This window comes from Cinclus cinclus, chromosome 26, assembly GCF_963662255.1.
Source record: "Cinclus cinclus chromosome 26, bCinCin1.1, whole genome shotgun sequence".
Lineage (NCBI taxonomy): Eukaryota > Metazoa > Chordata > Aves > Passeriformes > Cinclidae > Cinclus > Cinclus cinclus.
In genome coordinates, this window is record NC_085071.1 from 3,095,133 (window position 1) to 3,109,402 (window position 14,270).

At 39.1% G+C, this 14,270-nt stretch overlaps 1 long non-coding RNA gene across 1 annotated transcript; it reads left to right on the forward strand.

Moving 5' to 3' along the window:
* The first annotated feature begins 11,526 nt into the window (after positions 1 to 11,526).
* Positions 11,527 to 13,995, forward strand: LOC134053857 (uncharacterized). Its single transcript, XR_009933973.1, has 2 exons — positions 11,527 to 12,885; positions 13,762 to 13,995. It is a non-coding gene; the product is annotated as an uncharacterized LOC134053857 (long non-coding RNA).
* Positions 13,996 to 14,270: the final 275 nt, after the last annotated feature.

A 14,270-nucleotide genomic window follows, 5' to 3' on the forward strand; every position in this document is an offset into this window, starting at 1 on the left:
GTGGGGGGAGTGGGGAGGAAGTGAAACACTTCAGTTATAGTGGTTGCAAAACAGCTGAGAAACAAAAATGTTAAATTATCTTCCTCGAGAACTGTAAGGCTGCATCTTGTATTTATTTCTGCCCAAATCACCATTTATTCTAATAGTTATTAACTATGAGGAGCGAGTTGAACATTTTTATAAATGAAAGTAACAGTTAAACTCAGTAGAAGTTTATATTTACAAGATCTATCGAGTTCTTTGATTTAGATGGTTTATGGCTACTCAAATTCACCTCTTAAATTTGCAGCAGTACTTCAGTACTTAGATAAGGTGTACTCCAGCTTACTTGAATAGTAGTGTGTGCTGTACTTGAAGAACTTAATGAAATGATGGAAAAAAATTATCAAGCAAAGATAATGTAGTACAGTGGAAACTACCATGCCTGACTCAAGGGGAGAATTTCTCAGCACAATTTTGGCATCTAGTTAAAAAATAAATTTAAATTTACTCTCCTGCATTTCTTTTGATTGTTTCTTCAGTATAACTTAGCATAAGATTCTCTATAATATGTTGAAAATGGATTTCAACTTACACACCAATATTCAGCTTTTATGAGTGTCCTGCTGGCATTGAAGGAGGAGCCATGAAATGGAGTTTTAGTAATCATTTGATCACTCATTTATAGCAGTTGCTTAAATGTCTGTATTGATAAGGTCTTTGACTTGAGAAGCAAGTTACCAGATTCCTAGCAGTTCCAAAACTTGAGCAAAATACTTTTACAGATGTGTTATTATATACTTAATTTCACTTTATTAACAAGTCCGTTTACTAAACTCAACTTACAGTTTTACTATTTCATTCAGCGTAGCTTGCATTTTTTCAAAGTGTTAAAGGGTTAATTTTTTTCTAGCAATTGTTTATTTTTTAAATCTCAGCTTCTGTAGTCTGATTATTAAAGAATGACAACTGCATTGCTTAAACCTTTCTAAAATAAACTCGAAGTAGAAGATCACCGCATGATTTTGGTGACTGTATAAAAACCTGACTACTTTTTGTCCTTTCTCTGTTTGGACATTAAGCCTATTTCTGTAATTTGAGCTACACAGAAAAAAAATACAGAGGGCACTCTTATTATAAGGCTAGGAGAGAAATAAATGTCAAGTACTGAGCAAAAAGTCTTAAACCTCTCAAAAACATTTGGTACCAAGACCTGTAGACCCTACTGAATGAATGCATTTTCAGCAAGGTTTAATTGTTATCAAAAAATGTTGGTGGCCCATCCACAGAACAGCAAGGACCTGTCCTAGAAATCTGTCATCAGCAATCTTTGATTATGCATGACTTGAGGTGGAGTATGTGTGTGATTAAGGATTGCTTGGACGGTGGAGGTGTCAGTGGAATTCTGTCATTCACGTGAACTACGTGAGTAGCTCAGAGCCTTATAGAAAGAGTGTACCACGTTGTGTTCCTGTTTTTTCTAAAGCAACAACAAAAAAAAAGAAGTTAGAGCTTCTGTTAACTTAGAATTTGAATGAAGGTGTTGTAGTCTGTTGCCTTAAATTGTCCTTTGAAACCCAGAGCAGTTTTGTTGAGCATGTATTAGTTGATAAAATGTGTAGAGTAAGAGAGAAAAAAAATCACTTGTAGTAAGGGGAAACCATAAGCTTTTGGTCTCATTCAAATAAAATAGTCAAGGTGGATCTGTGATACTTGGTTATTGATCAGGAACTTCTGAAATTTTAGAACAGCAGAATCCCTGTGAAGAAATGTTTTAACAACTTGGAGGTTACCAGAAGCTCTGAAAGACAGTTCAGAATATATTTTCTGATGTCCAGAAATCTGCAAGTGTCAATTTTGTATTTTAACTCCTTCCTTTTACCTGACTATCAGGGAAGCGTGATTGAGGCTGACCTGACATGTCATGATGTCGACTTGCTAGGTGGGGTTCGCAGGGGACATTAACCTTGGAGTTATCGGTAAGAAACCTTTCTTTCTCATTTCCTTCAGTAAGGTGAAAGGGTTGGTGTGGGAGGAGGGAGGATATGAGCTGCGCAGACCTGAGCACTGGAATAGCTTTCAAAATCTGCCATTACCATGGAGAGATTGCAAGTGTGGAAGATAAAGGTTGATACTAAATTTGTCCAAGAGGGGCATGGCATAGGTTCTTGAAATTGATTTGAAAATAAAGATGACTTGCACTTCAGAAGAAGGGGGAATGCTCTTTTAGGGGTACCGGAAGCATAAAACATTTTGAACATTAAAATTTTTCCTCGCTAATTAAATCCAGGAATGGGTTGGGTTTCTTTCCCCAGCCATGGAAAAGCAAAGAATTTGCAGCACACTTCTTCAAAGCTTAAGAATGCTGTTAAGAAATGTGTCCAAGTAGATCTCTGGAAAATAATAAATTTTGCCTTGGAAATAGCAAAACTGGCATATCATGAGTTTGAATCATTTGCATATTGTACATGATAATGCTCAGAAGGCACTAATAGAGAGAGAGCGGCTTTTGTACCAAGGGACAGTTGTAGTTGATCCCATTATAAAATCCCATTGGATTTTAATAATAATCTTTTTGTGGAGGGCATATGTTGATTCTAGACAAACAAATAGCAAAAGCTGAAGAATAGGTTTGCAAATCAAGTACTTGGACATGTTGAATTCTTCATGGCACCTGCTCATCTTGCACCTTTCCTCAGCCAGCAGACTTGTCTTTTCCTGCTTATCCATGCAGTACTTGGAAAGGAGCAGAGAAGTTGGAAAAGCTTGCTAGGCTAGAGGAGCATTCCAGGTGCAGTCGTTGTTTACCGTGGGACTGAATAACATGCCAGTTCTGACACCGACTGCAGAAGAAATGTGCCTGGTGAGTAGAGGTATTTTGTAAGGATTTTTCAGAAATGAAGTATTTGTTTAATTCCAGATACACTTCACTCGGCATACTGCAACTTGAGAACAGTTATGATCATATGAAGCCATCAATGTTGTTTCACTTGAAAGACTGTAAATAGAAAAAAGAGGATCTCTTAATTCTGGATTTTCCAATCTGCATGTCCCATAGAGCTGCTGATAGTGAATGTAGTAGAATGTGTTGCACTTGCTCAGGTGGCCTGTCTCTGGGAAAGGAAGCAGATGGCAAGGTCCTTACAGGAGGAAAAAAAACACTTAATGGATTACTTTTTGCACGTGTGGAATTTGGAGATAGCTGGAAATAATGGGAATGGGACATGCTCCTTCCATAAAACATCAGTCTCTCATCAGTGAAGTATATGAGTTTAAAACACAATGTCAATATATTCATGTGATCGTAAGATACCAAATTGCATTAAATGCAAAATAAAGCAGGGGAAAAAAAAAATAATGAAAAGCAGACCAAATTTCAGTTCTGCCCTCCTTGCTTCAGCCACAAGCTTCACTTTTTTCCTTCCTAAGTACCAGTGAACGTGCAGTCTTCTCATGGGATTTTCCTGTTGAACTTCCTGCAGAGCTTGTGTAAGTGTAGGATACACAGTTTTTTCTCATTCTGTTTCTAAATCTTCACAGCAGCCTGTGAGAAGTGATTGTATTTCCATTTTAATTTCAAGAAGTGAGCATCCATTGCATCAGCACCTGTTCATGTGACATTATTCTTTCCGACATAACCTTCAGACATTTCAGATTTGGTGTGCAGAAGGGTGCATATCCAGCTGGAATTTTGGAGGAGATGGGGTGTAAGCATTAATTTCATGATAGGAAAGGAATCTAATTCTGGAGAGCATTCAGCTGTCTTAGCAATGGTTGCTTCTTCCTGTTCTGAAGTTCCCTGCTATGCTGCTTTAACTGCTGCAGAAAGAGGGAAGTGAATTGCTGCATGGGCTAAAAGTCTTCTGATTAAAAATAGTTTCAGTTATTAAAAACCAAGCAAACAACCTTTACAAAAAAATCCAAAGTCTCAAACAAGGAAAGACAGTATGGCTGTGCCCACAGCACCCTGTGGGCTGGGTACCTTTTCCTTCTCTCCCTGGGAAGGACAGAGGAGTTACAGTAGTGTCCTTGCAGGTAGGTGATAGCTGGTCAGGTTTGGGAAACACCCCACTAGTGCAGCAGTTCAGGAACAGCTGGATCCTTTTTCAAGAAACAGGAGTTACTGGCAGGGATGGCTCTAGTCTGACATCAGGTCTGGGGCCTTTCACCAGTCTTTGCTGCGTGCTGCTCCAGGAAGAGGAAAAGTACTGTGCATTTCTGGTTTTGCTGGTATGACCACTTTTCAGGTGTTTTTTAAATCTCTTCATGCAACAGTTGTCATTGTCTTCCCATTTTGGAAGTGTCCTTGATGGAGTATCAGGAAGGCTAGAGTTGAAAAGAGCAGTGGTTAGGTGATCATGGAACTCTGCTGGGAGTACAGAGATCTTGTACAGTGCTAAAAATTAAGCCAGGAGAATATTAGCACACTAGCGTTCTGCATGTCAAGTTCAGCAGGGTCAAACACTGGAGGAGTGTAGAACATAAAAGGGTCCTTTAATAGCCAGATAGCTGAGCAGTAAGCTCATAAATAAGGACAGTCATGCTTATCCCATTGTATTTACTCCAGAAAGTTGAGCAGCCACCTTTATATTGTTTCCAAACAGTTTTGGATTCAATTTAAAATTTTGGTGAATGCAACTTTAAAGATGACTCTTAACCATAACTATTTCTGCCAAATTTGGTTTTCTGCCCCACTGTTTTTCTTTCAGCTATTATTTAGGGGTTCACTACAAGAACCCTATTAATGAATACCTAGTCGGTCTTTATGCCATACATGTTTTGGATTTCTGTAGCTTTGATTTTCCAAATTGCTGTACATTTGCAGGATGCTAATACATTGCATTACATCTCATAAACATTCTGTAAGCTTTTTCATAGAGCACTGCTGACCTGAACACATAGGTCAGAGGCAAAATTCAGTTTCAGGTTGAAGAGTGAGTCTGTAGCAGTTCTCCTGGTGAACTTGCCAGCAGGATTTCTCAGCTGCTTCTCATTCAGATCCAAAGTGAATCCACTTGACCATCAATGCTGTTGCCCTTGTTACAACAAGGCTGCTCTCTGGAAGCAGTTCTTGCTGCTATGATACTGTACAAAACAATAATTACAAGTAGAGATATTGAATTCAAGGTTCCTGAGAAATGAAGATGCTTAAACCCTTAATGGTAGCATTATAGCTTCTATTCTTCCTTTCCTCTCCCACTGTTGGCTGGATGTTCACCTGTACCTGTCTCCTTATGTAGAAAGAAGGGGGAGAAAAGTTCCTTGCAGTGTCTTGTTGAGCCAACAAGCTGCTGGTGCAGATGCAAAGCCCTATTGCAAAGTTTGAGATCTTTTTGAGTGGACCTTGCTCTTTTTCAAATGATTTTTCTATGTGGTATTTAAAGGTAAAAATACTGCAGGATTCTTCAAATTTCTTTGATATTATTCCTTATCTACATAAAGTATGAGAACTTGAGTTACTAATTTTGTCAGCATTTCTAGATGATAGGTGTTGCAGAGAAATGCAGGCATGCACTTAGGAGCTAATTTGCTCATAAAATAATTTTATGCAAAAAGCATTCATCATTCATCATGTTTGTGAAGCATTAAAACATATATTTTCTTTAATGTTCTGGTAAACATTAAATCTTTTTGATGTTTCCTTCATGGCAGTTCATAGAAAATAAATGTGCTTTTTTCCGCTCTCCTTTTTTGCTTGACTGAATCTTGGTTTTAGCCTTTTCTCTCATGTCAAATAGGTGTTTTCATCTAGATGCCTTAGGAGTGGGTTCAGAAGGGTTTGCAGTGTAGCATGTAAAATCTAAAGGTCACAAATTAAATCTATTTCATTGGGCCAAAGTGGGGTCCATGGAGTGAAGGCTGCACCTTCCCCAGTGTGGGAGGCTGTGTGGCCAGAGAGGTATCTCCATCAGTGCAAGACATCCTTGTTCATTCATTGGAAATAGCTTGAAAAAATCCTTTCAGCAGCTAGGCTGAAGTTTAAAATAGAAGCAGCTAAAAAACATCAAATGTGTGGCTGTATCAGTAGAAGTTGCTGAAATAAGATACAGATATGCAAGTATTTGAGTAGCTCTGTGATTTTTCTGGTATGAGATGTGTGCACTGTGGGATGGGCAGAGTGTTTGTTTATACATGTGGAAGAAAGTTGGTTGTTCAGCTCTTAATTGGTGTGATTAGCTCCACCCCTTCTTTGACCAAGGAGTAAGTAATAATGGAAATTTGCATTTCAGGAATACATGAAAAGCAGTGCTCTTCTGTTATAGCAAAGTCTAGACTCTAGCATAAGGGATTAGAATCCAGTTTTGCAGTGGGAATAATCATCCTCCTTCTTAGAAGCAACACTTGGAATGTTTATTCCTTTAACTTCAGTAATTTTCACTCATTTGAACTTTTGTACTGATTCGGTGTTTTCTGTTCTCTAGCTATACAAAGGCCATATATTTGAGTTGTGGGGATTCAGGTGTGATATCCTGACTTTCCATGAAGATTATTTCTGCAGGGTAGAGTTTTTTGGCATTCTGAAGAAAATTGCTTCATTTTTTGGTAGACTTGTCTTGTTTGAACTGTCAAGTGCAGATATAATCTTCTGAGCAGTTCCTACTGAGATAGGCTATTTTCAGTGTTGTTTTTATGTGAGCGAAGAATGGAAGTGAATTAGCTCAGAATGTTTTCTACTTGATACTTGTACAGAATGACTGACCTTAGGAAAAAGAGGGGGCACCAGATATTTAGGAGAACAATTGTACATTAGACCAGTACAGGCAGTCTTCTTCACTAATGGACTTTATTCTCCCTTCTGAAGCTCTCTTAGTAGTGAAGAGTAGAGTTTGTCTCAGAGATCTGTAATTTGTTTGAGCTGGCTGGAACAAATATTTTATGTTTAAATGCACACAGATCCTTGAAAATGAAGCTGACTTCATGATTTTCTCACACTAACACTCTGGTTTCTGGTTTGGCTGCAGTGCATGTTTTGTTTAGGGTTGAGAATGAGAGCTAGGGAAGAGCCAGGATACAGCTTTTTGTGCAGTCCAGGAAGAGGGATGTAGGAGAATGAATCATGAAAAGGGGTTAAATGTGGTGGATCCCATCATTTCCTACATGACTTTCCAAGTGGGAAACACTTCTGCTAATCTGATTTTACTGGAAGAGCTTTGGTTACATCTCTTTCATAGTACATGTGACCATATTTCCATACTAGGCTGGCAGCCATTCCTTGCCAGAATGAGCAGCTACATTAAAGGAAAGCATAAAGAAGTTCCCAGGAGTGGAGCAGGAAGGCTGAGACAGTGAAGTATGTGAAATGATTTCAGGTGTCCAGCAGCTTAAGATGTAGGCATGTAGTGATGGACCATTCCCCAGCTGAGGGCAACTGCTGGCAAGTTATTTGTAGGTTTTCCTTTCAGTTAAAGAATAAATTAATGTGGTGATAACAGGCATATACAAGGCTAGGAGAAGTGAGTGATGCATGTGAGAGGCAGATCGTGGCTGCTGTCTCTACTAGCTGTAGACAGAGAATAAAGCAAGTGACACAGATCTGTGTGGGTGAGCAGGGGAGTTCCACCCAATGACTGGAAAGATGTGGTGGATTACAGGATCTTGTTCTAAGTGTGCTACGGAGTTGTCTAGCAGGCAGCATGCTGGAGGAGCTTGCTGTTTGACTTCAATCTCCCTGTAATATCTCTGAAGAACACATTTGGGCTGTGCTGCTGTAGTGGGTTATCTTGCTTTCCTGAAAGTATGCCCACCACAGACCAGTGGACTCCACTTCTGAGATGTGCATATCAGGCAAGTAAAGTCATATCAGGTTTTTGAAGCAAAATGTATGTGAAGTCTAAAACCCTGAATTGAAGTAAAAGTTTCCAGAGGAATTTTGCATAGGCAGTTGAAGGACTGCTTGCAGTAATATCTAATTTGCATTAAAAGAAATCTGATGTAGTCTGATGATGTAGTCTCAATTTTCTGTGTTGTTATGTCTTAATTTTTTCCAAATATGATGGCTGGGTACAAAGTAGCAATAGTATTTAGGCAGGGAGAAGAAAGCTGGTAAAGTTGCAAGGTTTTTTTCTTAAGAAAGTAACAAGCATTTTTTTGTTAAGAGAATGCTTGCAGTGAGCTCTACCTTTCCATTTAGTTTCTTCCTCTCAGCTCAGTCATTCCCACTAGGCGTGCACCCTTTGGAGAAAGGATACAGGATAAAATTGCTTTACAAGTGTAAGGTGAAAATCATGACAGCAATGAACCAGCTTTTTGCTAGCATGAAACCCAAATGCAAAGTAGCAACTTGCTTGTAGGCTGGGTAGCCAGGAGAGGAGTAGGAAGTACTAACACTAAATGATATCTGTGCTGTCTTCTGTGGCTGTTTCAGTTTGAGCTTCTACAAGCTTGAAATACAAAGAAGTTGTGTGTTTTACATCTTTTTTTAACCATTGTGTATTTCTTACAAAGCCTCTAGTAGTAAGTTAATTAATGCAGGACAGACTATGAGGATATTTGGCATAACTTTTTTTTCTATTTAAAAATACATGTTTTTCAGATACTGAGCTGGATCTGGCCCTAGAGACTGTGAATTTTGCTCTTGATGTAACAGAAACATGGGGTACATAATTCACATTGATTCTCTGTTGTCAGGTACTGTGTTGGTAGTTGAAAATTACATAATGATGCCTGAATTGATTAATCCCCTGGGCACGGAGGAACTGTAGTGTATAAATATGTAAGAAGACTTCCAGGAGGAAGTGTGGGATTGGCAGAGCCAGGTGGATCTCAAGGAAAAACAGACTCCTTTTTGATGCACAGAGCCTCTGCTTGTGGTAGCAAAAAATTCTTCTCTGTTCCAAACTGAGACCACAAAACCTTTAGTGAGAAGAAACCCACAATCAGACTTTAATACCAAGAGGCTGAGAATGGTTGTACTTAATTACAGAGATAGGAGTGGTTGATGAAAATTGAGATGTAAGTTTGATTAGATGTTAATTTGCTTGTCATGGTTCAGTCCTGTCATTAAACAGTTCAGCCAGTGCAGGTGTCTTACAGCTGCAGCTGTAAGAAGATGGCTGGTGGCAGAATGAAAGGAGAAGCACAAGTTTGTGGCTGTATAAATGCACTTTTTTTTTCTCTACTAGTTTTCTAAATAAGTTATTTTTGAAACTAGTTATTAACAGCAATCAGAAATCAGGCTCTGAAGAAGTTAAAACTCATTTTTTTATCTTCTGTACACAAGTGCCTGGACTTTTATCTGCTAATAATGTTTTAGCTTCCATTCTCATGTCATCTCATAATCCCTGAAGAGCATTAATGATGCTGTATGAATTGAGTTGGTAAGTTACCTCTCCTTGTACATGTGGGGAAGTTTGATTTCTGGCTTTCCTGAAAGGATTTCAGGACTTCATTTTTGCAATCTGATATTACAGGCTCTCCACACACCCTAGGATACTAAAGCTTTGGCATATCATCAAGTCAGTTGGAGCCTAGATATGCTTTTAAATTTATAAAAATCTAGCAAAATTCCTATTTCCCTGTAGGTGACTCTTGGCCTGTGGCAGTGCTGTGGGTTGTAGCCTGCAGGCCAGTGGAGTCCTCTTCACTGCCTGACTGATGCAGCTGCTGGCTGATGTCTGGCAGAACAGCAAACAGGAACACAAGTATCAATCACATCCTGGATTCCTGGGCTAGGTACCATGCTCTTAAACTTCTTAAATATCTGGAATAATCAAGATAGGCTCCACTACTTAAATCAAGTTTATTTTTAGCCCAGTGGTTTTGAATTGAAACTGCTCAGGCAAAACTTGTTTTTGAAGTATTTATAATTGCTTCTTATGGTGTTGCACACAAATTTCAGCTGAATCTGGACTGAAGGAATTTGGGCATACCAGTATATGGCTTCTCAGTGTTCCTTTGCAACCTTACACAGGGAAAAATTGAAAAAAAAAATAAGTAAGTGACAAGTAGAGAAATTGGACAGAAGATTATGACTCCCTAGTTTCTTTCCCATATGTTTTTGTTACATTTAAAAAATATTTTTCCTTTTCTAGGTGTTTTCTACATTTCCTGGACTTAGGCTTTGTCTTTCTCAATCTCTTAAGGTTCATCATGCACCAGTAGTCAGAAGGCTTGGCTCATATTTACCTCACAGTTTAGAGCTGTTTCTCCTTGCAACATTTAAGAAGTAAAGAAACAAAGAAACTAGTATTTCCCATCTTCCTGGTTTTCTCTACTTTAAATTGAAATTATTAGGAAGCTGGGTTTTAATGAGCTTTTAGTAGAGGTGAGATAGAGAAGTATTTGTGTAACTGCTCATTATATTTGTCTAAAAATGCCTTTTTGGGTGTCACCTGACTCAGTGCCTTCCCAGGAACCTGCTGCTTTTCAAGGCTCAGGTGGAATATTTCTGAGATTGACACAACAGGAGAGGCAGAGGAGGATAAAAATCCATTCTCAGAAGTGGAGCTCAATGCCTGCTTTTTTCACGTGTGATTTGGGTTGGGAGAAGAATTGAACCAAATAGTTTTGGTGTTTTGTCCATTGATACCTGCTGAAGAGCAGCACAGAGCTGCATGAGCTGGCTGAAGGAGGGCAGCCCTGGGAGCTGGAGAGAGGTAAGGCATTGGTGCACCTTTTCCTTGCTCAACCATTGCTTTCTTTGTGCTTGACCTATGCCTGCAGCTTCTCTCTCTTTGGTCACAAACGTGTCAGACCCCATAAAACCTTCATCCTTTCCAGTTTCTCTCAGGGAAGTTCCTGGTCTTGCCAAAATCCAAACAAAAATGTAGCTTTGCCTGCAGCTTTTCAGCTTTTATATGTTTTGCCAAAGAAGTCTGTGCTTGTCTGTGTTTCCACTTCGTGTGTGACCCTTTCCTCTTTGGGCTTGGACCTTTTCTGCTTTCATGATGGCTCCTCAAGTCTTGGTCTTCCAGTCTCCTACCTGGCTTATGTTTACAATAAGTAAAATATTTTCAGTCTTTTTGTTCATTTTGGTGGGTTTTGTCCATCCTGACATCACTCAGAGTCCAGGGTAATGTCTGAGGTGTGGAAGTAGTAGGTGATGTTTGAGGTGGTGGTGTTCTGGTGATTCTGCTTCATTGACTCTAAACACCTTCCCATTCTGTTGAGGTGTTCCCATGTCTGTAGTACTGCTTTCCTGGCACTGCTGAGGTGGAAGAGTTTCCATCTTCCAGAGCATTACCAGAGGTAACAGGAAGGACAAGATCAATCCTTTTTTGGCTTTGTGGTTTTGCTCTGTTGTCTGAGCCCTTTCTGATACAAATTGTATGTCCTATGACCCAAGAGTTTTAAGTCCAGCAGTCAGCTTGGTTTGAGTGACCTTTAGAGCTTTATATCCACACACTGATGGCAGGACTCCATCAGCATTCATGGCTTCTTTTAAGAGTTATTTATTGGTAGCATTGATTTGAGGCAAGTGGTTTTCATCTGGGTTCTTTGATCTCTGGTCTCTGGCATGTGCTGGATCATCAGCCCAGCTTAGCTTATGCCTCTTGATCTCTTCAGGCTTCATTAATTTTTTAGAGAAATAGAATGTTTTGATCACAGTTCTTGAATCTTAGTCTCTAGTTTCTCTGGAATAAGCTGCTTTGTATTCATGGCTTTTGGCTGTTAGTCCTAGAAAATGCTCTTGGGGAGTGTGGTACTGCACTACCTCCTGAGGTAGCACCTTGCTCCTTGACATGTATCATCACTTATACTTGCATAAGCAACATGAAATCTTGCAGCCTGCTTATTCGTCATTCACATGAGTACATCAGAGTCATTTAGGACTTTAAATCCTTGCCTTGTCTTGAAAAAGAGTAAGCAAACACCAGTTAATGTCACTGCTGCACAATGTTATGAATTGCCTGAGCAGATGTTAGTGAAGTGACTGTTGCATTTTATTTCATATGCAGGATGTTCAGGTTGATCCATCTCTGAACAGTTTCTCTCTCCTCAATGGCCAGTTTGAAAAAGATGATGATCTGTTCCACAATAGCTGGGATTTCTTTTCATTCTGCATGCTTAAGAGAAGTATCTAAAAAATAGCAGGAGGAGCAGAATTAAAAAGAAGAAAGTCTTACCACTAAAATCAAGAAACATATTCATTACTGTTACCATGGACCAAACCTCCAAACTGGTATTCAAAAACTGAATTGTAAAAATAGCTGAAATCAGCTCTGGCAGTATGTCACATTTCCTTTTGTGAGCTGAAGCAGTAGCTCAGGTGAGCATCACCTGCATTCTTGTTTCCAGTTTCAGTCCTAAGTTTTAGCTTACAGAGAATTGTATGATGCAAAGAGTTGCAGCTTATTTTGAAAAAAAACCAGTAAGGATCTTTCCAAGTCTACCTCAGTAATTTGGGATATTTGGTGGCATGTGAAATAAGTGACCTTATTTCACTTACCTTCAGCTTTATAGAGAGGCAGGAGGATGGTGTAACACCTGCTCATGCTCACTGCAGTTCTGTAAACAGTGTGTGTGTGAGTTAATTAACTATTTGCATATTAATATTACTACCTAGCAATCTCAAATTATTCACCACGTTAATGAAGAGCCTTTCCTGAGTTTGTGAATTCTGTTTTATTCATGTTTGCTGCTTTTGTATCTGCTGAATGCCACCTTCCTCTTTTCCATGGGGTAGGATTGCAGGATCTGTGTTCTTTGTTTTAATAACTTTCTCCTCTTTGAAATGCCATTATTTCTGGTCTGTTTTTAGATGGTGAAGGATAGACCCTGTGATGGGCACTAAAGCATGGACTTTAAGTGTGCAGTCTGGTGGCAGGTACTCCTTTCTGGTCCCAGTGGTCTGACATGTCTGATGAAGGCTTAGGTGCTGTGTGTCCCCAATTATTAATTTCAGTGTTGATTGAAATGTTTGTCTTCATTTGTAGCATATCCAGCAGCTGTGTTGCAACACAGAAGGTAAGTTTAGAGCTTGGGGCTGGGGACGAAGGGGTTGACAACCAAGCTCTGGATAGTTAATCTGTTTTGGTTTTTTTTCTGATACAATCCTTGAAGTTTATGGGCAGATGTTGGATTTATGGACATCTCTCAGATTGATCAGGCAGCTGCTAAAGCCATTACAAAATGGCAAGAAATTGGGCATTTATTATGTATTATATGGAGAGGAGAAGAGACTAATTCGAGAATTAGATTTTTAACCATTCTTGCAGTATTTATTTATCCTTTAAGGTACAGATACTGATGCAAATTCACCAATCTATTCAGTGAGATATTTTTCCTATTCATTTTCCTGATTTAGTGTTAGTGTTGCACTTGTTGCTAGAAACTATTGAGCTGGTCATGTTCATTTTTCTCTGCTGAGCTCTGAGTTTTGCTCTCTGCTCTGTGATGGGGGATTGCTGGTTGCTGTAAGCTGTGCTTTAAAGACAAGAATTCCTGGGTTTGGTCAAGTTTAGGACATGTTAGTTCTAAAGCCTATTAAAAGCATTAGCTAATGTATATCTTGGTTCTCTGATGTGGGTTATAAAGGACTTGCCTGTCAATACATCTGAATTACCTTGTTTTGACAGGTAATTAAATCTGTATCTCTTCCTTGGCTAACAAAGCAAACAGTCTCAGATATGCTTTGCTAGGCAGAATCATGTTAAGACAGCAAGGTTTTATTGTCTGTAAGGAAAAATGAATTATAAGAACATGAAACCTTGAATGACAACAAAGAAATAAAATTTTATGAGATACAGTATGTTAATGCCCCAACCTGGATGTAGGAATTCCTGAGTAGTAATTTTGGTTTAACTGTCATTAAAACTCTGTGTACAATCTGTACTTCTGCAGGAAATGTGAAACGTCCCAGGAATTGGCTGGCTGCCTGAAGAACCCCATCACCTGCCTTTCATGGCAAGTGACCTGAGCATGGATGTGCCCATGGTAGCAGTTCAGGTGGGTGTGTTACCTGTATTTGCAGAATTTTCTTGTTCTCTGCATTGTACTGGAAACTGCACGTGTCTTGTACAATCTGTTTGACCCTCTTGTAATGACTGGTTTTCCTAATAAACATCTTTTGAAGTCTTTGCTTTGTGGCTGATTTCCAAGGGTCCAGGTACATCCTTCTGATGTATTCTTTGAATCATAACTGCTCCCTTTGAATAAAAACCTTATTTGAAGCTGCTACATCCACACAAGACTTTCACTAGTAGTTTCTCTGTTTTTAGTATTTTCTTGGAGTGTCCTGATGCATAAGATCAGACAGAAAACCACTGTAAGCAAAAAGAAATTTCTCATGAAGAAGAATAAATTCTGAATGTTGGTTTGGGAAATGATGGTGAAACAAATGAGAAGTTGTG